Genomic DNA, 26,938 nt, shown 5'->3' on the forward strand with positions numbered 1-26,938 from the left:
ATTAAATATTGCAACAACTTCCCATAATAATTAATAACACGGGATTAGTATTCAAAATTAAACATTTTTATCCAATACTTTCAACTATTATAAATAAGAATCACCACATTTATTGTATGCAACTTTAAATCTTATAATATTCTACTAACTCTGAATAATCACTTTAATTTTGAACAATGGCTTTAAGGTTAGTATGTCTTTGTCATTTTCTATCAATTACATTCATATGAAATGAAACTAATCATTTTGTGATATTTTAATTTTTAGTTTTATATATTTCTTGATTATACAATTGTTAATTATAAAACAAAAAATCAATTAAAAATTTGTCATATAAGAAAAGTGGAAAATGTTCATACTAAACCCACAAATATTCACACTAAAATAAAACAATACCAGCAACGCTAAAATTACGTAAATATTATTATAATTAATATTCCCCTTATAAGTAATACTATTAATAATAACTTGTTAAAATCCGTTGGATAAAAATGTTTTATATATTTCTTGATTATACAATTGTTAATTATAAAACATAAAATCAATTAAAAATTTGTCTCAAGAGCTAAAATAATAAAAACACGATAATTACTAACTAATTTTATGGAAAATAAAGGGTTGGTTTTAAGGTTCATGCATTATTAGTTATATATACTTTTACCCATTTTAGAGTATTTTAATAATTAAGTCTAACGGATTTTAACAAGTTATTATTAATAATATTACTTATAAGATGAATATTGATTATAATAATATTTACGTAATTTTAGCGTTGTCGGTATTGTTTTATTTTAGTATGAATGTTTGTCGGTTTAGGATTTATAAAATTACAACGTTATATATATTATCTATATAATTATTTTACGAGTTTTAACGAGTGGTTCGGGTTTTGTAAAAGTTGATTCTTGAACGAAAATTGTTAACGGAAATTAAAACAACGTTATTTAACTATAAAAATAATTTCGTTTATTTTATAATGATTTATATATATATATATATACATGATTTATTAAAATTAATAAAATGGTTTTTAAAAAATAAAAGGATGGATCTGCAGTGACTCGGGGTCGAACCCGGGTCTCCATGTCCACACCAAACATAAACAACCACTGAACCAAACCATTTTTGTTGTAAACAGATGGAAATAAAAATTTATAACCACCAGTTCAATTTTATCTTCTTCACAGAAAACCCTAGGTGTTTAGTTCTCCAAAACCATTCCATGTTTGTTAAATTAGAGTTAGGGGTTTTGTTTGTCGGATCAAAACACTATAAATAAACCTAACAATTACCTCAAATGATGCTGGAATGAGGTTGAGCGACCAGTTAGCCGGAACCGAGTTTATAAGAACAATTTGGTGATATTAGCGAGATTGTTTGTGTAATTTTATGTCTAAAACACCTTTAAAAGAGGATTAGGATGCTATTTATATTTGTAATGATCCGTTGGATGATTATTTCGAGTTATTGAGAATTTAATAAAATCCGACGGTTCCGGGTTGATTATCCGGCCGTTGGGGTGTTATTACGTGTAATTGGTTTTGATTAAGTATTAATATGATAGTGCAACGGTATTGAATCATTAATATTTGATTAATATGGCGTTTTGAAGTGTTTTAATACTCGCCGGAAAAGCTTCGTCATCGCCGAAGTGGGGTCGCCGGAAAACGAAGTGCGAGAGAGAGGGTGGTGGCTGGGGTTTTTAATAATAATATTATATTATAATTTAAATTCCAATTTACACTTTAAGCCCCTCAACTTCTTATATATATATATATAACTATTTTTACTTTTGTTAAATGTTTAACCCTTGAACTTTATAACCATATAAACTTGGTATAATTTATTATCTTGGGATTGTTTACATTTTATACCCGTATAGTTTGGAAATTGTTTATTTTATAAACTTGTATAGCTCGGAGATTCGTTATTTGAACTAAACGGATAGACAATGAACGAGTAATAACTATAATTCGTAGTAATTAATATTAAATGATAAATGACAAAAAAAAATGAATTTGTTGAAACGACACAACGGGTCGGTTTAACGAATACAAATACAAATACAAATAAAATTGACAAATGTCACAGTTTCTATCACGTTCGTTACTGTATCGGAACTAAAAAATTACAACGAAATCGGCATTCGGTCGGTGTTAGCAACATTTGTTACGGTACTTGAACCAAAACAAAACAAAATTGACATTCGATCGGTTTTCGTTACGTTTGTTATAGACCGAAACTAAAATAAACCAAAAAGGACCAATAAGTGTTCCGCCGATTTTCGTTACGTTTGTTACGAACCGAAAATAAAGCAAACTAAAAAGAACTAAAAAGGTGCCGCAAAGTTGCCCAACCGATTTTCGTTACGTTTGTTACGAACTGAAAATAAAGCAAACTAAAAAGAACTAAAAAGTTGCCCAGCCGGGACTTTGCGACACTAAACTTTATAATTATATTATATAACTAGCTTTTATCCCCGTATTACGGGGTTGTTTACATTATTCGTTTCTAATATTTATATATATTGTTTGGATTTTAATTTTATTTATTGCAAGAAAGTTAATAATATACTTAGATTTGATGATGGAGGGGGGTTTCACAAGTATATGAAATGGTATAACCCGGTTTAAAAAATATATAGGTATGGTGAAACCCAAGACTAGCTTATTTTTTTTAATATAAAATTGTTTCTTAATTATAAATAATATCTTATATTAAAAAATCACATGTTACTTTTTAGTATATCCCTATTGTATAGGATTTTCATATCAAATATTTGGTGAGATTAATTTTTAATTTAATGGGATGTTATAACCCGTTTAAGAACTATATGGGTTTGGTGAGAGTCATACTCGTGAATTTATGTCAAATGCATGAGAAGCCTTCATTTACAAATTATACATGCAATCTGGTGGCTTGAGAGAATGTATGGAGCAATTAGAGAGCTGCTAAAGATTTTGTTTATATATATATTACTAATTTTTATCCCCCATAACGGGGGTTGTGTTTTCTTTTCCTGTCTAATATTTCTATTTTTTTTTATTTTAATTTTATTTAATGTAAGAATGTTAATAATTTACTTAGGGTTTACTAATGAAAGGATCTCACAAATAAATGAGATGTTATAATCCGTATAAAAGCTATGAGTTTGGTGAGACCCATGACCCACTTATTTTATTTTATTTTTTTTTTTTACTATAAAACTGTTTATTAATATAAATAATATAATTCTCTTAAACTGGATATTAATTTTTAGTATATCCCTATTTTATAGGATTTTCATATCATATATTTGGTGAGATTAATGTTTAATAAAATGAGATGTTATAACTCGTTTAAGGTTATTTGGGTTTTCTGATACACAAATCCGCGAATTCAGGTCAAATGCATAAGAAATCTTAATTTACAAATAAAACAATATGACGGCTTGAGAGAATGTAAAAAACAAACCAGAGATCTTTTAAACATTTCGTTTATATATATTTAAGACTAAGATTCTTAGTTCTATAGTTTTTCTTTTCTTTTCTGTTTCCTTTTTTTCTTTCATTTTCCTTTTTTTTTCATGCAATATGTATTTTAATTAATTTACATCCTCATATGTTGTTTTCCGTTATTCGTTTATAATATTTTTATATTTTTTTAATTTTAATTTTATTTATGATAAAGAATTTAATAATATACTTAGTATTTGATGATAAAGGGTTTAACAAATAAATGAGATGTTATACCAGTTTAAAAACCATCTGGGTTTAGTGAGACCAATGACCCGCTTATTTATTTTTTTTACTATAAAATTGTTTTAAATTTTAAATAATATCTTTATTTAAAAATTGATATTAATTTTTAGTATATCTCTATTTTATAGGATTTTCATATCAAATATTAGATAAGATTAATTTTTAATATAATGAGATGTTATAACCCGTTTATGAGCTATTTGGGTTTGATGAGATACATACCCATGAATTCGGGTTAAATGCATAAAAAGTCTTTGTTTAAGTATAAAGCAATCTGATGGTTTGAGGGAATTTAAGGAGCTTTCGTTTATATATATTTAAGATAAAATTAAAAGTAAGATTAAGATTACGATAGATAATGTTAAAGCTATTTTGCATTAATAATTTAATCTAAAGGCTGTGCCGTGCACTTTACGATTTAACCATTCTGCACGGTGTAAAAGTTTACGTCACTATTGAATCGATATTGCGTCATTAAATAAGTTGTTCTAGAAGAAAACCGTACACTAAGGAAAAAAAAATATGTTTCGAATGAAGCAGTTGACGGTCGTTTACATAATTACAGTCAAAATTGACAACCGTGAAGACCAAAAACTACAACATATAAATAATTCATAACTAATAATAGGTTACTAAATTTTAATAATTCAAACATTGCTTTGAAGTTTGATGACCGAAGCTAAGCCGAACTTTAAAAATATACTACAACATTCTTAAGTTTCAAACATTGCCCAGTTGGCAATCAACGAGCTTTTCTCATAAGCGTCCATGCAAGTAGCCATGTCACCAACCATTAACGGAATCTTATCTCATTAGTGAAAATCTAGTTGACTATCAATAGTTTGAAATTTGAGACTTATGTATTGTTCTGGATAAAAATCTGCTAAGGATAATGTATCCAAATTCGTTTAGGTGAGGAGTAGTGCTAACACGATAACAGTGAATGTATATATGAAATCTTGATAAACACAACGATGTGATTACGAGGGAAAAAACTCTTGATTATGATAATCTTACTTCGGTCAAAAATTAACAACGTAATTTTTGGTCGAACTGCTTCGGTCAAGGATTAACAACGTAATCTTTGGTCGGATTGGTACGTGATTATGATAATCTCCGGCACAAAAAACCCACGGACGATGAAAACTATCACCGTCGACTATATTAATGACAAAAAGGGTTACCAGGGTTGGAGTTGTGGATCAACGAATGCTATATGTGATTGCAGATAACTTAACAGCTAGAATACGTGTGAATGTGTGTGTCTAATGTTGATCACAACTCGGTATATAAAGAATAATACATCTAACTAACTAACAACTATGTCCTATAAACTCGCTAATCTTCCACTATCTTCCATCGTGCTCTTTGACCACGTGCTAATAGACGTTTAATGACGAAATAAGTGGTAGACTAGGTCAAGGAGCCGTTGTGGTTATTTATACATCAGTCTTCATACGAAATCGTCCATTAATAGCTACGTTGGATAAGGATCCTGGATCCATACTTCCGCTAGAGAATACTTCATGAGGATAATTGATCCAAGCACATCTCCAAGAATAACATATCTCGTCCTTAGTACTCAGTAATTGGTCCTGTCATTCTGCTAGTTCTTCCACTGGCTTAGTCTTCAGTCTCAACCATGTGTTGCAGGTGTCTTGTAGTGGAATATACAGCAAACTGGATCTTAAAGTTGTTATACATGTCTAACACATCACCATACTAAACGCAATCATTAGTAAACAAATAATACCGAGGATCGTTGATCCTTCATAAGCTGATACATATCTTGAGGATAATCTATCCATAAGACAGTTAAGGATTAAGGATCCTCAGCATAAAATTCATGCCCTAACATGTATATTTTTACAAGTTCAGCTTAACGCCGGTCAACGGGACAAAGTTTAGATTATTATAATCCAATATCCCTTAATAATATTCATGTTTAAAACTTTTTATTCATTCTCTTATTTATTTTTATTAATACGAGAAAGGATTTTATTAACGATCGAAGACTAATAAGTAGCTAGACAAAACAAGACAAACAACTCAAACTCCGGTATATTAAATATACATATTTAGGTTACAAAATTGAAAGAACACCAACTACTCTAGTGTAATAGTTGAGAGCTCACCACCATTGATATTCCAAACATAACCCTAAACCTTTATCTCATCTGCAATTTTGTATATGGAGATAGGGTTTGTCATTAAAGAGAAGATTGTTCCGTGCCTATCAAAGACATCGAGCGTAGAAGTGATAGGACTCGGGTTCAGTAATTCGCGAATGTTAGAATAACAAACCGGTGGATGTTTACACCAAGTGTACACTTGTGACCAAACAACTCGTGCCAAATCACAATTTATAAGTAAATGGTCATCATTTTCATCAACCACTCCACAACCTTGAGCATAACTGAACAGTTTTGACCAGTGTTTTGAAACCCGGCCCAGCCCGTCCGACCGGGACCCGGATTCTATATCGGGTATGATCAGTATATTTTGCTCTTTTTTGAAAAAACCAACCGGTTTTGCGGGTGAGCGATCGGCGCAGACCGGTTGACCTGGTGGGTGAACCGGTAAAACTCATTTTTTTCATTAAATCCAAATGAAATGTGCATGTCGGGGTTCTAACTTGGGTCATTTTGGAGATATAGGCTTTAATAATTACTCATTAGCCAACCAACCAAGTTTCATTGATGTCTCTATTGATCAAACATAAATCATACATAGTTAAAAAGCAATGTATAAAACATAGATAAACATTAAAGTTTGTTATTATTATTATTATTATTATTATTATTATTATTATTATTATTATTATTATTATTATTGGTTATCATTATATTTATATGTATATGAATTATATATATGTAATTATATATTTAAATTATTTATGACTTCATCCGGGGCAAACACCGGTCCGCCCTCCCGGGTCGGTCCGACCTTTGACCCGGTAAGGCGTCCGAGTCAATGTCCGGGCTAGGTCTGAAAACATTGGTTTTAACACTAAAATCATTAATAGTTTATACTATAATTATTACCTTAAAGCATTGAATAGAGAAAGCAATAAAAATAGTTTAGAACATCTTCAATGGATTCTCCATACTCATTTTCATCTCTAAAATTTAAAAAAGTCATCTAAGTTATTGGGTGCGGATTTTTATCCTCGGAATTGAGACTAACATAAGGATGTTGACTTAAGCTGTTATTCTGAGGAAGGTAGGTTGACTAATTCAATTGTCCTATATTATCTGATTGTTTTGCAGATAAGAGCACGTGTTAAATATGTTTATAAGAACGTGGATTGCAACGGAATGCTACTTGAACTTCGTCAACAAACAACGTGGGTAGTAACGGCTTGTTAAAGACTTAATCTAGGGTTTCCGGAATAATCGGAATAACAGGTGTAATCTTCTTATTATAAATTCGAGCTGATAGTATCGATAGGACACACAATTCACTTGTTTAGCTGCTAGTACTCATTGTATCACTTAGTTCACGTTTTCTAATCAGCTCCAACCTTTCTAATCACCGATTTTGTTATTAATAATATCGACGGTGATAATTTTCACCGTCCGAGGGTTTTTGTGTCAGAGATCATAATAATCAAGCGTAATTCGACCAAAAGTTAAGTTCATAATCTTTAACCGAAGAGATTCGATTAAAGATTACGTTGTAAACTCTTGACCGGAATGAAGATTATCATAATCAAGGGTTTTTTCCCTCGTAATCATATCCTCGTGTTCAATCTTTTTACCATTATGCACCTCACCTCACGCACTAATTTGATCAAAAGTTGTTTTGCCAATTTTTGACCAAAACAATTTGGCGCCCAGCGTGGGGCAAACAGTGCTTTGATCATTATTCATTCTCAAACGAAACCCTACTCTCAATATCCACAACATGTCTTCACAACCCAAGATTGTTTCATCTTCTGCCGCAGCCTCAGAATCCTTAGCGAGGCCACCCATACCTCTTCCTCCTGCTAGTAGTATCCCGAAGAAGACTGACAATGCTCAGAAGAAACCTGCTACTCCCGTCTTCTCAAGTTCGAGGCCATCTCCCCAGGATCCCGTCATGGTGTCCAACAACGACCTTCTGTCTCTGTACATACGGCTACAGGAACAGATGGATCACCAGAACAAGACCAACCAGATACTCGTGAGGGAACTGGAAGATTTCAAGAAAGCCAAGAAGCCAGCGGAAGAATTCACACCACTAATCCCAAAATCTCTGGATTTTACTCCTCCAGGATCCTCAGGATTGGTGCATCCAGAGCTGACCACGGCGTACAACCCTGGACCCCCATCTTTCCAACATTTGGGGTCTGCAGGATTGCACTTACCTGGATCCCAAGGACACCCGTATGCGTCATATACTGGGCCTAATCAACATGCAGGATCCTCAGGATTGTCGCAACCGGGAGGACCCTCCGGATTATTCCAACAGTCTGGATCCTCAGGATTGTTCCAACAGTCTGGATCATCAGGATTGTTCCATCAGGCTGGTCCTCATCAACAGGCGGTATCTTCAGGATTAGCTCAAGCTCAGCAGCCCTCAGGATCCTCTGATGTGCATCAGGGAGACTTTATCCCGATCCAGGGAAATACTCCAACTGCTCCACTTACCAACCCTAGAAATACTATGTTTGGGAATACGAGCTACAACGCCCAGACTGCTCCTCAGAATGTTAATCAGGGTAACTCTTACAATGCGATTCCATTTAATGCTAATCAAGGATTTTTGCAGGATGCAGGCATAAGTTCGAGTTTAGCCCGAGAATTACAAAAACTTAAGTACATGATATCGAATGTCCCCGGTGTAATCCGTCCCATATCTAAAGTTCCCACTGATAGTCATAGGATATCCTAGTTCGTGCCATCAATTAGCGATATGCAGATCCCAAAACGGTTTCAAACCCCAAATATGAAACTGTATGATGGCTCGAAGGATCCTGAGGAACACGAGCACAATATAGAGAACTTATGGAGATCAATCCAATCCCTATGGAAATCAAAGAAGCATGTCTCTGCAAAGGGTTTGGGTCTACCTTAACCGGAGCAGCCATGAAATGGCTACTGAGTATTCCTCCTAACACTATCAATTCTTTTTCTCATTTAGTTAACATGTTTAATAAACAGTTTTCTTGCAGTAGAACGTTTGAGAAAATGACAGGTGATCTTTATAGGGTTACCCAGAATCCTGGGGAATCCTTGAGAGATTTTATTACCAGGTTTAGTAAGGAGTCGCTGGAAATTCCGAACCTAAACCCAGCTTCAGCAGTGGAAGCTCTCAAGTTGGGGTTAGAAAAAGGCTCCTCTTTCTATGATGATCTGGTTATGACTCCATGCAGGTCATTAGACGAAGCAAGAAGCAGAGCTCTGAGGTTTATCAGGCTAGAAGACGACAAGAAAAACTCTAAAGTCGATATCCTGAAGTATGATCAGACGAACAGGAAATTCGAATCCCCGGGAAAATCATATCGAGCAAAGCCTTACTACAAGCCTGATAACCCCAAGATTAATGCAGTAGATGAGGAAAATGATGAAGAATATCCTAAGATCTCTGAATATTGGTTTTCTGTTGATATTGGTGGATTAATGTGTGTCATGCAGGACTTAGGTGAGAAAGCTAGGTGGCCAAGGAAAGTGGAGAGACCAGGATCCTAGAAAGACAAATCAAAATGGTGTGCCTTCAACGAAGACTTTGGGCACTTGACTGATGATTGCATTTCACTCAGAAGGGAGATCAGTTATCTTCTCAGCAAGGGCCACTTGAAAGAGCTACTTGGCAAGAAGAAGGGAAGAGAACAGGATCCCGAGAAAATTCCTAAAAAGCCGACTCCTCCACCAACGGATGCAAGAACAATCATGTTCATATCCGGAGGATTCGACATCTGTGGAACCTCTTATTCTGCTGCAAAAAGAAATGCTAACCAAAGAAAGTTAGAAATGGCTGACAGGCCAACAAAGACATCTATTCTCACTAAAGAGAGGATTATATCCTTCGATGAAAGCGATAGAGTCGATGTTCAGGATCCTCATCATGATAGTTTGGTAATAACTTTATATGTGGCTAACCATTATGTTCGCAGGATCCTCATAGATGGCGGAAGCTCTGTCAACATTATTCAATTAGACGTGCTGAAAAAGATGAATATTCCTGAGGATGAGATCGTCCCCAGTTCCTCAGTATTGGTTGGATTCAGTGGAGAAACTAAAAACACTATTGGGGAGATTAAGCTCCCAATATATGTTGAAGGGGTAAATAAAATGCAAAAATTTTGTGTTATTGACTGTTTATCTTGTTGCAATATTATATTAGGCAGGCCCTGGATACATGACATGAAAGCAGTTCCATCCACTTATCACTAATGCGTGAAACTCCCAAGTCCGTAGGGAGTTATCAAAATCATCAGTGACCAACAAGATGCAAAGAATTGCTACATCTCTTCCATGAAGTGTACTGCCAAACCCCAGCAGGCGTAGAAATTACAGAAGCTAGCACGAGGCATAATGGAGGCCAGGGAAAAAGAAATCAAAGAAGTACCTCTTTATCCCGAGGATCCTGAAGTCAAATTGCTTATAGGAATTAGCATTCCTGAGGATATCGAGTCAAAATTGCTCAATTTACTCAAATCAAGGCTGTCAACATTTGCATGGAAACATGAAGATATGACAGAATTTCCAAAGATATTATAACACATAAACTTGGAATTGATAATTCTTTCAGGCCAATCCATCAAAAAAGAAGAAAATTTGCACCTGAAAGAAACATAATTATTCAAGAAGAAGTAGAAAGATTCTTGAAGGCGAAAATGATTAGGGAAGTTCAATATCCCCGATGGTTTGCAAATGTGGTGGTTGTACAGAAAAAGAATGGAAAATGGAGAGTTTGTTTAGACTTCACAGACTTAAATAAGGCTTGTCTTAAAGATCCATTCCCTCTACCACACATCGATTCAATGGTGGATGCTACAGCTGGCCACGAGATGCTAACATTTATGGACGCATCCTCAGGATTTCAGCAAATCCATATGGAACCCTCAGATCAAGAAGACACGGCCTTCATGACTCCCACAGGTATTTATTGTTATATTGTTATGCCCTTTGGACTTAGAAATGCAGGTGCAACCTATCAGAGGTTAGTTAACATGATGTTAAAAGAGAAACTGGGGGACACGATGGAAGTGTATATTGATGATATGGTGGTAAAGTCCAAGAAAGCTGAGGATCATCTCCAGGACCTCAAGACTGCATTTGATATCCTCAACAAATATAAAATGAAGCTGAATCCTGCAAAGTGCCATTTCGGAGTGAAAGCTGGCAAATTCTTGGGATACATGGTCACCAAAAGGGGAATAGAGGCGAATCCAGAGCAGATACAAGCTATCCTGAATCTGAAATCCCCTGAATCAGTCAAGGACGTTCAAAGGCTAACTGGCAGGATAGCGGCGCTCAACAGATTCATATCCAAATCCTCAGAAAAGTGCAAAGAATTTTATGATATCTTGAAGAAAAACAAGAGGTTCAAGTGGACCAGTAAGCATGAGGAAGCTTTAGCATCCTTAAAAGCTTATCTTTCTTCTGCTCCTCTACTTGTAAAACCCGAGGAAGGTGAATCTCTATCTCTATATCTTGTTGTATCGAATAATGCTATAAGTGCAGTTTTTGCTAAGGATCTCGAAGGTCAACAACACCCCATATATTATGTAAGTAAAAGTCTTCTGGATGCTGAGACCATGTATTCTTATCTTGAGAAATTAATTTTAGCCCTTATTATGGCATCTACTAAACTTAGACATTATTTTGAAACTCACCCTATATGTGTTAAAACTAACTATCCTATTAAGTCTGTTTTGAGAAAACCAGAAATGTCAGGTAGAATGGCAAAATGGCCAGTAAAGCTAAGTGCATATGATATAACATATGAACCTAGGACTGCTATCAAATCCTAGGCATTAGCGGACGTTGTGGCTGATTTCACCAGTGAACTTAAAGAGAAGGCAGACTTGGAAGTCCAACAACTTGAAGAAACCAAAGATAAGTGGACCCTATACACTGATGGTGCTTCAAATGTTAGAGGAACAGGTCACGGGATTTTGCTGAAATCGCCGCAGGGGAACATTATACCTCAATCCATATCCTGCGGATTTCAGGCCACAAATAATGAGGCAGAATATGAAGCTTTGATAGCAGGATTACAATTAGCAATCGACATTAACTCAGGTTTATTCAAGTACATGTTGATTCATTATTATTAACTAATCACTTTAATGGTTCTTACACTGTTAGAGGAGAAAGACTAATGAAATATCTAGAGCTAGTCAAAAAACTAGCAAAGTATTTCGAAACGTTTGATATTTCACAGGTACTTAGGGAAGAGAATGTTGAAGCAGACACCCTAGCATATTTAGCTTCATCCTTCAGGATACCAGAAGGTGTCAAGATCCCTATCGTACATATCCTGAGCCCAGCAATAGAAGAACAAGGTGTCAATGAAATATTATAAGATGGTAGAGATATGGGAGTCACAAATCCTGAGGATAATGAAGATTCTTGGATTGTCCAGATCAGGAAATATATTCAGGATGGAGTTATCCCCAAGGATGAAAACCCAAGAGCTTTTCGCACAAAGGTAATTCCATATACCATAATGAATGATCTATTATACAGAAAGTCTCTTGCGGGACCATATCTTAGGTGCTTGGAGAAGGCAGAAGCTCAAGAAGTTCTTCAAGATATCCATGATGGAGATTGTGGGAATCACACTGGGGGCAAAGCACTATTCTCCAAAATCCTGAGGACGGGGTATTTCTGGCCAACGATGAAGAAGGATGCTATGAATTATTCTCAGAAATGTGATGCATGCCAGAGACATAGCAACATTTTGCACCAGCCAGCAGAACCATTATATCCTATTGTATCCCCTTGGCCTTTCATGAAGTTGGGAATGGATATCGTGGGGAAACTACCAAGAACCCCGGGAAGAAAACTCTTTATGTTGGCTATGACAGATTATTTCTCGAAGTGGATCGAAGCGGAAGCCTTTGTTCAAGTCCGAGAGAAAGAAGTTATCTCATACATCGAGCGCAATATCCTGACAAGATTTGGGATCCCAGCAGAGATAGTGTGTGACAATGGCTCGCAATTCATCGGCAAGAGAACAACTAAGTTCTGTGCCAGTTGGGGAATCAAGATGATCACATCAACACCTGTCCACCCTTAGGCTAATGGGCAGGCCGAATCAAGCAACAAAATCATTATCAATAACCTGAAGAAAAAGTTGGGGTCTAAGAAAGGAAAGTGGGCCGAGGAACTACCTTTCGTTCTTTGGGCAGATAGAACCACTTCGAAGAATGCTACTGGTCAGACTCCTTTCTCATTAGTGTTTGGAACTGAAGCAGTTATCCCCACAGAGATGGTTATCCCGACTGCCAGAGTCACTCATCAAAATCCCGAAGATAACACTCGAAGTCTACTTGAAGACCTAGATTCGGTAGAAGAACTCCGGGATTTGGCAAAGATCAGAATGGCTTCTTACCAACAGAAGATAGCAAAGTCCTACAACAAGAATATCAGAGTTCGAAGGTTTCAAGAAGGGGATTTGGTTCTCCGAAAAGCTTTTCAAAATACTACCAATCCTACGGATGGGAAGCTCGCACCAAAGTGAGAAGGTCCTTACCTGATCGATTCGGAAGCAGGAAAGGGGGCATACAAATTATCTACTTTGGATGGTGACTTACTACCAAGGGCTTGGAATGCTATACATCTCAAAAAATATTTCATGTAAGACTTCTATCCCGAGGATAACTGTTATACTAAACAGTCAAGGTATGTACTCAAACCTATACTTTTATTTGTTTTTTAATATTATTATTCTTCAAACATGGTACTGACTTAAGCATCAGAGGGGTGTTAGCTAGGCTAACACCCACCCCTTACTTAGAATTGATTGTTTTGTAGATATGAGGGATTCTCATATGGAATAAAATTAACAAGGCCTTCGTCCCCAGTTTCTAAGGGCCCTGTCGCCAGCTTATTCCTAAGGTATGAGATGTTTTCACCTCTTCTGAGGTTTAAGGGATCTTCATCTCTTCTTAAGTCGCCTGTAGAGCACGTTTATTTAGCCTTAGTTTGAGAGGCGGGGCCAGCACATGAAATATAGTGACTTGTTACCTCATTATCCTCAGCTATTGGTTTGAATCGTGAGGTTCGAGGGATCTTCATCTCTTCTTAAGACGCCTGTAGCGCATGATTTATTCGGCCTTAGTTCGAGAGGCGGGGCCAGCACATGAAATATAGTGACTTGTTACCTCGTTACCCTTGGCTAATGTTTTGAATCACAAGTTTATGGTAGGCGTACCATAATCTAAGGGTTAGGAGATTTTCGTCTCTTCTAAAGGGCCTTGACGCCAGTTCATTCTTAAGGTTTAAGAGATTTACATCTCTTCTAAAAGGCCTTGTCGCAAGTTCGTTTCTAATGGTTTAAGAGAGGTATCATCTCTTCTAAAGGGCCTTGTCGCCAGTTTATTTAGGCCTTGTTGCCAGAATTTCCAAAAAAGAATTAGCGGGATAATACTAATATTACAATTCTATTGCTATATCCCCAAGATTAGAAGAATATTCTAAACAATGATCTTATTTGCAAGGATAAGACGGTCCAGACAATTTCCAGGTTAATTGATACACGGTTCTGGTATGAGTTACTATTTGCAAGTATTTTATCTTTCATATTATTTAAAGTTTATGACTTGATATTGGTTTATTGGTAAAACTTAAACTATTACTTAAAGATTTTTCATAAAACATAGATTTTTTCTAAGAATAGAAAAAGTGAAAGGATGCCAATATAAGTCATAAAAAGTTGTACTAATATTATGATGCAGGAAAAGATAGTCCGGGTTTCACTCAAAACGGAGCCCATCCACCCGAACTATCATAATTTTTCTAAATGCAGAAAGTAAAAGACGGTTTGGGTTTCGTCTTGAACCAGGATCCCTCCACCCAAACCATTATCCTGAGCCTACTACATTGTCCTTACATAACCAAAATAGAAATTGTTCAAAACAACCATTAAAAACACGTAAAAACAACATGTAAACTAGGTTCAAACTTTTCCACCTTCAGCATCATCACCTTCCTTCTTCTCCAAATCCGTCGCCTCCCCTGCCTTAGTCTCCTTCACGTCCTCACCAGCTCCAGCATCTTTGATCACCTCAGAAGTTCCAGCCATCTCATCCTCTTCAAGCTTCTCCCCCCTTAGAATCTTGAGCTTCTTCTTCCAAGCCACGGAATTCCAGGAGTCCATCACATGACCTTTTCCTTGTGCTTCCTCTGACATCTTGATCATCGACTCCAGAATGCTGGAGGCTGCACACTTCTTGGCTTCCTCTAAGAACTCGGTCTTCTCCAACTCAAATGAGGCTTTGAGATCCGAAATCTCTTTATCCTTCTTTTTGAGTAGCTTGTCCTTGGTGTCAACAGCTTGTAGAAGATCAGCGAGCTTGGCTTCAGCCTCTCTCTTGGACAATTCAGCATCTTGGGATATCTGTCGGTAACTTTCATTTTCTGTTATTCCCAAATTAATATTAGTTTTTCTGCAGATTACTATTTTTCAGGATAAGCAAAAAATACTTACTGCTCCAAGAAAGTTAGAAAGAGCTTGAAGCTTCTCTACAACATCAGAAATGGTCATGTCAACAAAAGGCTCGGTCTCAGCCGAAGTGGTGGCTTTCCTCTTCTTCTGTGCGGCACTTTTTTGGCGAGTTGCTGGGACTCTCACCGACGGAGAAAGTGTCTTGGAATGTTCTTGCTTCACCACAGTACTATCCTCAATAAGATCGTCCAAATCTACTAAGCTAAAAGACTTTGGCTCGGCATCCCTACACAATGATTTATCGAGTTATTTTCAAGATAACAAAATCCCTAGAAAACCTAATATCCCCAAAACACTTACCAGAATTCATGCTTTCAGCAGGTTTTACAGCAATCACACTCGTTTCTCCTGTTTCTTCCTCTAAGCAAAACTCCCTTTCCTCTGCTGGAATCTTGAACAACGCCTTGAGCCTTTTCTTTGTGTCCTTCCTAAGCTTTACTAAATCCTCAAACACAACTGTCAAAAAACAAACCATATTAAGATTAATCATTTGCAAAGAGAAATTCTATCCTAAAGATTTCCTACCCTTGTGAACCCATTTAGTAGGCAAGTTCATCCCATCAGAAATAGAATCCAGACGAACGAAAAAGAAATGTTTTTTTCCAATCAGGGTCGCTACCAAACACCTTGGGAACCATGTAAAGAAGGCTGGACTTGGATTGAAGACAATAACGAAAGGATCCGTGAGTTCGGAGGTTATAAGTTGCGGCAATATCAGGCACACCTATGGATAGCTCACGGGTTTTATTCAGACGATCTACTGTTGCCAAAAACCCTCCACACCATTGGCATGACTTGTGAATACGAGAATCCGTTCACGTCAAAGAATTCTTGTATGAGCGGGAAAAATGAATATGAAAGGCCGATCGGAAAGGGGTAATAAAAGAAACACACCCAGGTTTTAGAAGAAAAGTCGGCTTTGGTTTTGGGGTCGTAAGGTCTAATAATGGCTTCCGAAGGCAGCAAGCCTGAATTTTTCAAGAATCTGATGTCTAGATCCTTGAAAAGACACTGGTCTTCGTCAGTCGCCGGAATGAGAGCTTGGTCAACGAAATCATCTGAGGTTGCAAAAGAGAAAGGATTGGGCGCACGGGGGGTTCTTTTCCTCATTTTTTGTCTAGATCGAAAGAAAAATTTCAAGAAATTAAGAAGATGAGAGATGAGAACTAACCTGATTATGAAATCGGGGGAAGAGGATTATGGTGTAGAAGATGGGGAATGCTTTAATTATAACCTAGAGGAACAGTTGTAGAGTCTCCTTGATTCCCGCACACGTCATTTCAAACTGCAGAGATAACATTGATTTTAAAATTCAAAATTTTTACAGCTGTCACGTGGTAAAAATTGGGGGCAATTGTTGGGTGTGGATTTTTATCCTCGGAATTGAGCATAACTTAAGGATGTTGACTTAAGCTGTTATTCTGAGGAAGGTACGTTGACTAATTCAATTGTCCTATATTATCTGATTGTTTTACAGATAAGAGCACGTGTTAAATATGTTTATAAGAACGTGGATTGCAACGGAATGCTACTTGAACTTCGTCAACAAACAACGTGGGCAGTAACGGCTTGTTAAAGACTTAGTCTAGGGTTTCCGGAATAATCGGAATAATAGTTGTAATCTTCTTATTATAAATTCGAGCTGATAGTATCGATAGGACACACAATTCACTTGTTTAGCTGCTAGTACTCATTGTATCACTTAGTTCACGTTTACTAATCAGCTCCAACCTTTGTAATCACTGATTTTGTTATTAATAATATCGACGGTGATAGTTTTCACCGTCCGGGGGTTTTTTGTGCCGGAGATCATAATATTCAAGCGTAATTCGACCAAAAGTTAAGTTCATAATCTTTAACCGAAGAGATTCGATTAAAGATTACGTTGTAAACTCTTGACCGGAACGAAGATTATCATAATCAAGGGTTTTTTCCCTCGTAATCATATCCTCATGTTCAATCTTTTTACCAATAAGCACCTCGCCTCACGCACTAATTTTATCAAAAGTTGCTTTGCCAATTTTTGACTGAAACATAAGTAACCACTCGAACTCATTCTCTATCTCCAAACTCCATTTCAAAATTTTAGTGAAATTGTATAGGAAGCCTCCAAATTTAGAGCAATGCCACAACACTCCATTTCAACTACCATTCTATTAAAATATATTAGAAATCAATTTATATTGAAAATGATAATATGACAAAATAGTTAGTAGTTAAAATTATAAATGGAAAAAGAGAAAAAAATAATAAAAAAAGAATATAGAGATGGGAATGAAGAATGGGTTGGAGGAGGTTTCTATAAAATGATGTATAAATTAAAAAAAATGTGTTTTTAGTTAAATTTTAAAAATGGAGATGAAAAACCCATTGTGAATGCTCTTACAAGTTTATCACATTAAAGTTTATATAAATTTGCGTATATTGATTCTCAGTTATCAATGGGTAACTACTATTGTGTAGAGGTGCACAAAATACATGTACCTGGAACTATACCCGGAAAAAATACCTGAAACCAGTTTTTTTTATACCCAGTATTCTATACCTAAAATTGGAACAGACCATACCCGTAGGGTATGGATATGGTATGCATTTTGAGCTCAATACTCGTACCTGGAACCATACCCAATTTATACTCGTAAATACCCGGAGCCGATCATACCCTATACCAATACCCGATTATACCCGCTACCCCGGTACCAATTTTCTAATACCCGAAATAATACATGAGTTTTTATAATATATTTTTTTGTTAATTCCAAGCCTTTAAGTTTAAGTTTTTTAAAAATGCATATTATTAAGTATATAATTTGTACTTAAGTGGATTTACGGTTTTTGTAATATAGTTTAATTATTTTTGTAAATTACAAATCAAATTTAAATTTTAAACAAATTTATAAATGTATTAAAAAATTACAAATTCAAAACCCGGTATTAATACCCGGTCGTACCCGGACACATACCCGGTTCCAATACACGAACCCGATCATACCCTACCCGGGTACATAGGGTTGAGTTTTTCTCCTCGATATCCTACCCGAACCATACCAGATTTCTTTCAATACCCGATTTTTCAACCCCGATCATACCCGAAACCGGTTCCATACCCGAACCCGGGTATTAGAACAAACCCAATTTGTGCGCCTCTACTATTGTGTATATAAAAAAAACCAAAATATTTCTGACGCAATAGCGAACGTGGGCTTTTGGCCCAACAGTACAGACATTCTCATAATTTGAAATAAATATTATCATGCCCTTTTCTAGTAAGCCAGTAGGCCACTGGCCTAGCCCAATCAATAAATCATTCAAGCCCAAATGAAATCTGCAATCTGAATTTGAGCTTCATAAATCCAATTCTTCTTTATTTATTTGATTTCCATTATTTTAACAGATTGTTGACAGATTTGTAGTTAATCTGATGAATTGGTCGGTGAACGGTTAACAAAATAGTTGCTTGGAGACGGTTTTTTTTATATAGTCTATCTACCCATCAATCATTCTAATAAAAGGTTAGATGTTTCGTTTATAATGTGTCCGTTTTATTCAAGAGACAAAGAGTCAAACCATCATATCTTTACATATTGTGGAGTGACTTCGGCGGCTTGGAAATCGATCCTTGCTTAGTTGAACCTAATAATTGAACCAAAACATCTACCTAAGAAGAAACAACTTTTGGAAGGATTTATGTTTATTATGTGGTGGGTCATTTGAAAGACTAGGAACAAAATCAATCAATCAATCAATCAATCATACCCAGTGAAGTCCCACCAATAGCCAAGCTATAACTAGGGTCTGGGAGGATGGGATGTAGGCACATCGTACCTCTATCCAATGGGATAGAAATGTGGCTTTCAGAGAGACCCTCAGCTCTTGACTACAAATGTATGCGGCAATATAAATGGAAATCAAAGTTCAAATATAGTATAATTGATAAAAGCACCTAGTAAAAGAGATAATACTATATATATAGGTATTGGATCATTTCAGAAGTTTTAATATTACATTTACACTATACAAAGTATAACTACAAATACAAATTACAAATCTCAAGAGACTTCTGATTATACAGCATTGGACGTCGCACTATGTGCACCCTCATCCTTTTTTTTACCAACATACACCTAATAAACACAGCGACCCGTTTGATGAGACACACAGATCCCTACCCAACTTGGAGGTATCCTAATGCCCATTCAATCTTGTCTTCATAACCTTTCACTTAAAACCCTAGTTTTTAACTCTTCACCATTGAAAAATTCACAAGACATAACTGATGTAGCATCTAATAGCAATCAAATGGTCAAAGTTAGAGATTCACATAGAACTAAACCTTCAAAAGTTAAAAAAAATAAAACAAAATAAAAATAAAAATTTCAATTCATAACTAAACTGAAATACAAAACCAACATGATAGCCACAAAAAACTTTTACATATCTGAACTAAAACCAATACAATTAAATAAATTTGACATTATTACCTCTTTCATATAACACAAACCAGTTATTTCATCAGGTTAGGTAAAGTGAAAAGTTATCGAAATGTCAAAAGAGTTATATGTAAACTTTGTCATTCAACAGTTCTTTATTTTATTTTTTATTTTTCTTTATCAATTTATAATGTTTAAGAAGTTTGTGATTCTTTAATATCCACATTTAGCCAATCAGAAATAGTATTTATGATGAATATAAATAATTCATATTATAGATATATCCTGAAACATATAGTTCATTACAGAATAATTGTATTAGAATAGTACCTTTGTGTTGGTTAAGTAAAATTCCCTTGCTGTAGCCACTCTATGAAAGAGTTGTAGTACCAGGGTTAGTTGGAGGTTCAACTGAAGTATGTAACACTTACAAGGCTGGTTAGAGTCGTTCGCTGCACTTTCAGAGTTGCAAGGATGTGTAAAGACTATTGGTGTGTGTTGTTAAAAGCATAAACACATTTTGACTTAATCGAATAACATTTATTTGTTTCTATGATATAGGAATATTAATTATCGGTGCGCTACTCTGAGCAATAATACTTTTACAACTGTTTGAAGTTTTTTATATATTTTATATGATTTTTTGTTGAGTTTTTTAAGCCATTACTTTTGTCAAAAACACATGCAGTTTAGAATATACAAATTTAGGAGTTGTTTCTATAGAACTTACTTGTCTATGAGATAATTGATCGCTTTAATTTTTAGATTTACGTAGGCAATTGTTTCTGTCGTGGTTGTTAGCTGCAACATTTCTATAATTCAATGAAGATTGGTTTAGTATCTTGTAAAGGTATATTTTAAATGTTTAAATGTATAGTTGGGATGCTTTTTACCTTGGAGCATAGTCACTTTTGTTGATTTAACGCTAATGCTAAGAAGGGCTGATTTATTTATAAGTTCTAACAGATTATGCATCATATCCAACACCTAACAAGAAACACTAAAACATAAATTCATGTGTTAAAAAAGAACTGAAAGTCAACCATGAGAGTCGGACTCAAACATGTGGACCTATGTGCTGCATTGCCCAATCTCTACCGAACTCCTCAGCAAGGCGTTTTAAGTTATTTGCAGCGGCATCTTGGATAGAGTAAACCTGTAAAACACACCATTAGTTGTAAGCCAAAATAGAAATAGAAGATTATTCATATAACTATAATAAGTTAATATGACAGAAGATTATATTTGAAAAGGTAAATACCCTTGTCTTGTAACTGTCGCATGTAAAGAGCACCAAGTTTATCATCAAAAAATCTACACCTAACTGGCTAGCATGCAAAGAGTTATGTACTCGATGATTGCCAAATGAGCTCTCCAATGTCTATCATCTGCAAGTTAAATAACTATTGGCAACAAAGATTGAGACAAAAGATCGATTTCGATAACCTGTAAAACAACAAACAAAATTCAATCTATGAAAACGGGTAGAAATATTAAAAATAACATATAATAGAAGAATTATTCCAATGCCCGTATTGTACCATGAGTTTTTATTTAAACTTGTACTTACTAAATCCTTGACAAATGTATAAACAACCTTGAATCAAATATTGAACCTGGGTAAAATGATTAGGTGACCACCTAAAAGCCTCCACCTACATTGACGCAGAGGATATAATTGATGGTCAAATAAGAAAATCAAGAAGCCTTTGGTGAAAAAGGAAACATTGTCATGATCAGTGTAGGTGTATGGTACTAAAACCCGGTTCTACGACCCTAAATCTATTATGTTTGGCTTATTTTATTATATGGGCTAATACATTTGTTTTTGGGCCGAGGGGGTTTTGTGGAGGTAACCCTAACTGGGCTAGGCCCATTAGGGTACCATGATGGTGGCCATGAGACTCTATATAAGGAGGTCTCCACCTCCTTATCAAAAGGTCATGCTCAGTAAGAGCCACCACCATATTTTTGTGTCTGTGAACAAGAGATCTTCAAGATCATCTTAGCAGTCGCCTCCACACCCCCGAAACCATTGCAGGTCTCGACATTGCAGGTCGCCGGCGCACCCGCAGAAGAAGAAGAAGATCAAGACGTGGTTCGTTCATCTCGAAAATCCGTGGAAGCATCGCCTTGGATCAGGTTAGATTCGTTTCGTGCTTCGACATTGGCGCCATCCGTGGGACGGCAACGAACTGCCCTTCGATCTTCATCTCGGCTGTCAGATCTCTCCCAAGAAAAACGCAGATCTGGAAGTTTACAGAAAAAGGCTTCAGAGCTTGTTCTATTTAAAGCTCAAAAAGATCCATAGATCTAAAAAGAGGCTTCCAGATCTGGGCAAGAAGGAAAATCCGTGATTCGAATGATCAGATCTCCGAATCTGTGAATCTGTGATTCAGGATCTCCGAATCTGTGATGGTTTTAAATCTACTCCGAATCTTCAGATCTGTCCAGATCTGATTTACAGATCTAGGTCTAGATTACAGACCTAGATTTTAGGTCTAAAGTTACAGATCTGACTCTTAAATTGCAGATCCAGAAGTTACTAGACTTCCGCCGCCATGTACGCCCGCCCGGGGGTTCTCACTCCGCAGCCGTGCATGTGCCGCCGCGGAAACCACCATCTGGGTTTTGCGCAAGAGACCTCCGCCATGCACACGCACTTGCGAGTCACCACTCTATCGCCGTGCATGCGCGCATCAGGCTACGCGCCAAGGTTGGGAATCCTCCTAATATCCCATATGGCTACACGCCAAACTTCAAGGTTGGGAATCCTCCTAATATCCCATATGGCTACGCGCCAAGGTTGGGAATCCTCCTAATATCCCATATGGCTACGCGCCAAACTCCAAGGTTGGGAATCCTCCTAATATCCCATATGGCAACGCGCCAAGGTTGGGAATCCTCCTAATATCCCGTATGGCTACGCTTCAAGGTTGGGAATCCTCCTAATATCCCATATGGCTACGCGCCAAGGTTGGGAATCCTCCTAATATCCCATATGGCTACACGCCAAACTCCAAGGTTGGGAATCCTCCTAATATCCCATATGGCTACGCGCCAAGGTTGGGAATCCTCCTAATATCCCGTATGGCTACGCGCCAAGGTTGGGAATCCTCCTAATATCCCATATGGCTACGCGCCAAGGTTGGGAATCCTCCTAATATCCCATATGGCTACGCGCCAAACTTCAAGGTTGGGAATCCTCCTAATATCCCATATGGCTACGCGCCAGGGTTGGGAATCCTCCTAATATCCCATATGGCTACGCGCCAAACTTCAAGGTTGGGAATCCTCCTAATATCCCATATGGCTACGCGCCAAGGTTGGGAATCCTCCTAATATTCCATATGGCTACGCGCCAAACTGCAAGGTTGGGAATCCTCCTAAGATCCCATATGGCTACACACCAAACTTAGGGGTTGGGAATCCTCATACCATATGTTCACGCATCACATATGCTCACGCATATTACACATGCTTACGCATCACATGCTTACGCATCACATGCTCGCACATGTCACAGTCTACACGCACGGGCACGCAACATCTGCGCGTGGCGCATAACACAAAACCAAAGTCTACGCGCACGTGCATGCAACATCTGCACGTGGCGCGTGACATAAAATAGCTTGTAAGCCGCCTCACGCGCAGGCCTTTATTATTTAAAGCTCATAAGACGCCTCGCGCGCAAGCTGTTATTATTCTTACAGCCCGTAAGTCGCCTCACGCGCAGGCCTTTATTATTCACAGCTCATAAGACGCCTCGCGCGCAAGCTGTTATTAATCTTACAGCCCGTAAGTCGCCTCACGCGCAGGCCTTTATTATTCACAGCTCATAAGACGCCTCGCGCGCAAGCTGTTATTATTTTTACAGCCCGTAAGTCGCCTCACGCGCTAGCCTTTATTATTCACAGCTCATAAGACGCCTCGCGCGCAAGCTGTTATTATTCTTACAGCCAGTAAGTCGCCTCACGCGCTGGCCTTTATTATTCACACAGCTCATAAGACGGCTCGCGCGCAAGCTGTTATTATTCTTACAGCCCGTAAGTCGCCTCACGCGCTGGCTTTATTATTCACAGCTCATAAGACGCCTCGCGCGCAAGCTGTTATTATTCTTACAGCCCGTAAGTCGCCTCACGCGCTGGCTTTATTATTCACACAGCTCATAAGATGCATCGAGCGCAAGCTGTTATTATTCTTACGGCCCGTAAGTCGCCTCACGCGCAGGCCTTTATTATTCTTAGCTCGTAAAACGCCTCATGCGCAGGCTTTATTATGCTACAGCTTGTAAGACGCCCCTCGCGCGCAGGCTTTTATTATTACAGCTCGTAAGTCGCCTCGCGCGCCAGCTTCTTTATTATTACAGCTCGTAAGTCGCCACTCGCGCAGGCTCTCATTATTCTACAAGCTAGTAAGTCGCCTCGCGCACCAGCTTCTTTATTATTACAGCTCGTAATTCGCCTCGCGCGCCTGCTTCTTTATTATTACAGCTCGTAAGTCGCCACTCGCGCAGGCTCTCATTATTCTACAAGCTAGTAAGTCGCCTCGCGCGCCAGCTTCTTTATTATTACAGCTCGCGCCAGCTTCTTTATTATTACAGCTCGTAAGTCGCCACTCGCGCAGGCTCTCATTATTCTACAAGCTCGTAAGTCGCCTCGCGCGCCAACTTCTTTATTATTTTACAGCTTGTAAGCCGCCTCACGCGCCAGCTTCATTATTCTACAAGCTCGTAAGTCGCCTCGCGCGCCAGCTTCTTTATTATTACAACTCGTAAGTCGCCTCACGCGCCAGCTCAATTATTATTCTCAAAGCTCATAAGACGCCTCTCGCGCGCTGGCTTTATTATTCTAAGCTCGTAAGACGCCTGTCGCGCGCAGGCATTATTATTATTTTAGCTCGTAAGTCGCTTCTCGCACCAGCTCCATTGTTATTATAACTCGCTTTTATTACAACATGTCACCATCATTAAGAAAACCTCTCAAAACTCAGACAATAAGACAAGGCCAAAGAAAAGGGAAAAAACCGCCTCACACCTTATAAAGTCCAGCGCTCCACCTAGACGCTTGCGCGCCCAGGAGCAACACTGGACTTGGGGGGGCTTGTAGAGGTATGGTACTAAAACCCGGTTCTACGACCCTAAATCTATTATGTTTGGCTTATTTTATTATATGGGCTAATACATTTGTTTTTGGGCCGAGGGGGTTTTGTGGAGGTAACCCTAACTGGGCTATGCCCATTAGGGTACCATGATGGTGGCCATGAGACTCTATATAAGGAGGTCTCCACCTCCTTATCAAAAGGTCATGCTCAGTAAGAGCCACCACCATATTTTTGTGTCTGTGAACAAGAGATCTTCAAGATCTTCTTAGCAGTCGCCTCCACACCCCCGAAACCATTGCAGGTCTCGACATTGCAGGTCGCCGGCGCAGCCGCAGAAGAAGAAGAAGATCAAGACGTGGTTCGTTCATCTCGAAAATCCGTGGAAGCATCGCCTTGGATCAGGTTAGATTCGTTTCGTGCTTCGACAATCAGCAACCATCGTTTACTTTTTTTCTTATATCCATACTGCACCACAATATATCAGTTGCAGATTGTGCGTGATTATAAAAAAGAAACAAACTAAAAAGCTGCAATCAAGAACCATCGTTTAGTAATATGACGATGCAAAGCCCTAGACGTATCTAAACTTCGTGTACTTCAAAATAAATCTAACCGTACACAAAGTTAAATAAAAAATCAAGTCGAATCACTCGTTAAACACAGTGACTTATCAATAAATATCAAAATAGATAACTTGAAGTTCGAAAATCGAACCATGAGCGAGAGTCGGATGAATCAGCAAGCAACTAAGCAGATTTTTTTCAAATCGTAAGACCTGAGATGAAATATGAGAATTCAAAATCGTAAATCAAGTACGGATGAAATAACCCTAAATAAAGATAATAAAATCGATTGAACAATAATATTGAAAAATCAAAACTTCATAGAAATATTTGCATCTGTAAAATGAAACATGACCAGAAATTAAACTTCATGAAGAACTTACACAGTGATAGAAATAGTAGATAACCAAAGAAAACCGTCGTTTGGAATTCTGAATTGAGGTAAAGCCACGTGTCAAAATAACAGAGAAGTTGTTTGAGATTGACACCTGTCCAAAAGTAGCTTTCTTTTATTACTATAGAGATTTATCTGTTACGAATTTTCTATTTGGAGCTTTCTAACTATTTGTTGATTTTAAGACACTCAGAAGTAAATTGATAAATATTTAATACATCCAAATACTAATACTAGATGAATTTTCTGAATTATTTCTTCGTTTCTAGATTGACAATGTCAAAATACCGACTTATTATTTTTGTGATATATGATCATATCTTACGTAGTAGAGATCATAGATCATAATGTTTTATGCTCGAATTATTTTGACCAATCTATTTTTGTCCCCTTTTAAAAAAAATAGTTGGATCTACCACTATATGTAACACCGCGTAAATTACCCTAGAATAAATGTGCCAAATATACTAACTTCAAAAGTTTAGGGACTTAAACATAAAAATTCTGAAAAATTTATCCATCGCGATACGCGATGGGATAGGCACTAGGCCCATCGCGTAGCGCTATGGACTTGCACATGGACCCAGATTTGGGCAGCATAGCGATACGCGATGGCTCACCCTAAAGGACCATCGCGTAGCGCGATGACTAGGTTAAGTAACTCGGACACGTGTCCAACCACGTGTCAACATGTGGAACGATTTGACAGGCCACGTGTCATCACGTCATAAGGCGGCGTGTTATTGTGGCGCCAAGATACGCGATGGGGTAAGAAGGAACCCATCGCATATCGCGATGGGTCTTTGAAAACGCCTATAAAAGGGGGAGACGGGTATGAGGCCTTCTCATCCCAAATTCACCTTTCTTTTCACACATTTAACATAGAAAGGCATGCCCAATTTCCGTGACAAAACCGACATTCCATTTTCTCGAATTTTGTGCAAGTAACAAAGTCATAATCAAGTTAGCAATCACATAAGCAAGTAGATCTATCGTCAGTTTTATTAGTATTATCATTCCAAGTATCCCTACTAAGGTAGGAGTTAT

At 37.3% G+C, this 26,938-nt stretch overlaps 1 long non-coding RNA gene across 2 annotated transcripts; it reads right to left on the reverse strand.

Moving 5' to 3' along the window:
* Positions 1–19,467: 19,467 nt before the first annotated feature.
* LOC143603023 (uncharacterized) lies at positions 19,468–25,641 on the reverse strand. 2 transcript variants are annotated; one of them, XR_013147973.1, is made up of 6 exons: positions 25,555–25,641; positions 21,093–21,480; positions 20,725–20,987; positions 20,562–20,643; positions 20,162–20,283; positions 19,468–19,686 (listed from the first exon to the last, which is right to left on the reverse strand). It is a non-coding gene; the product is annotated as an uncharacterized LOC143603023 (long non-coding RNA). The 2 variants fall into 2 exon arrangements; XR_013147972.1 differs by lacking the exon at positions 25,555–25,641 and having other exon boundaries at positions 21,093–21,505.
* Between the last annotated feature and the right edge of the window lie 1,297 nt (positions 25,642–26,938).

The sequence above is a fragment of the Bidens hawaiensis genome, unplaced genomic scaffold (assembly GCF_021521415.1).
Source record: "Bidens hawaiensis isolate Kalapana, Puna unplaced genomic scaffold, B.hawaiensis_p1.1 tig00060334_1, whole genome shotgun sequence".
In the NCBI taxonomy this organism is placed as follows: Eukaryota; Viridiplantae; Streptophyta; class Magnoliopsida; order Asterales; family Asteraceae; genus Bidens; species Bidens hawaiensis.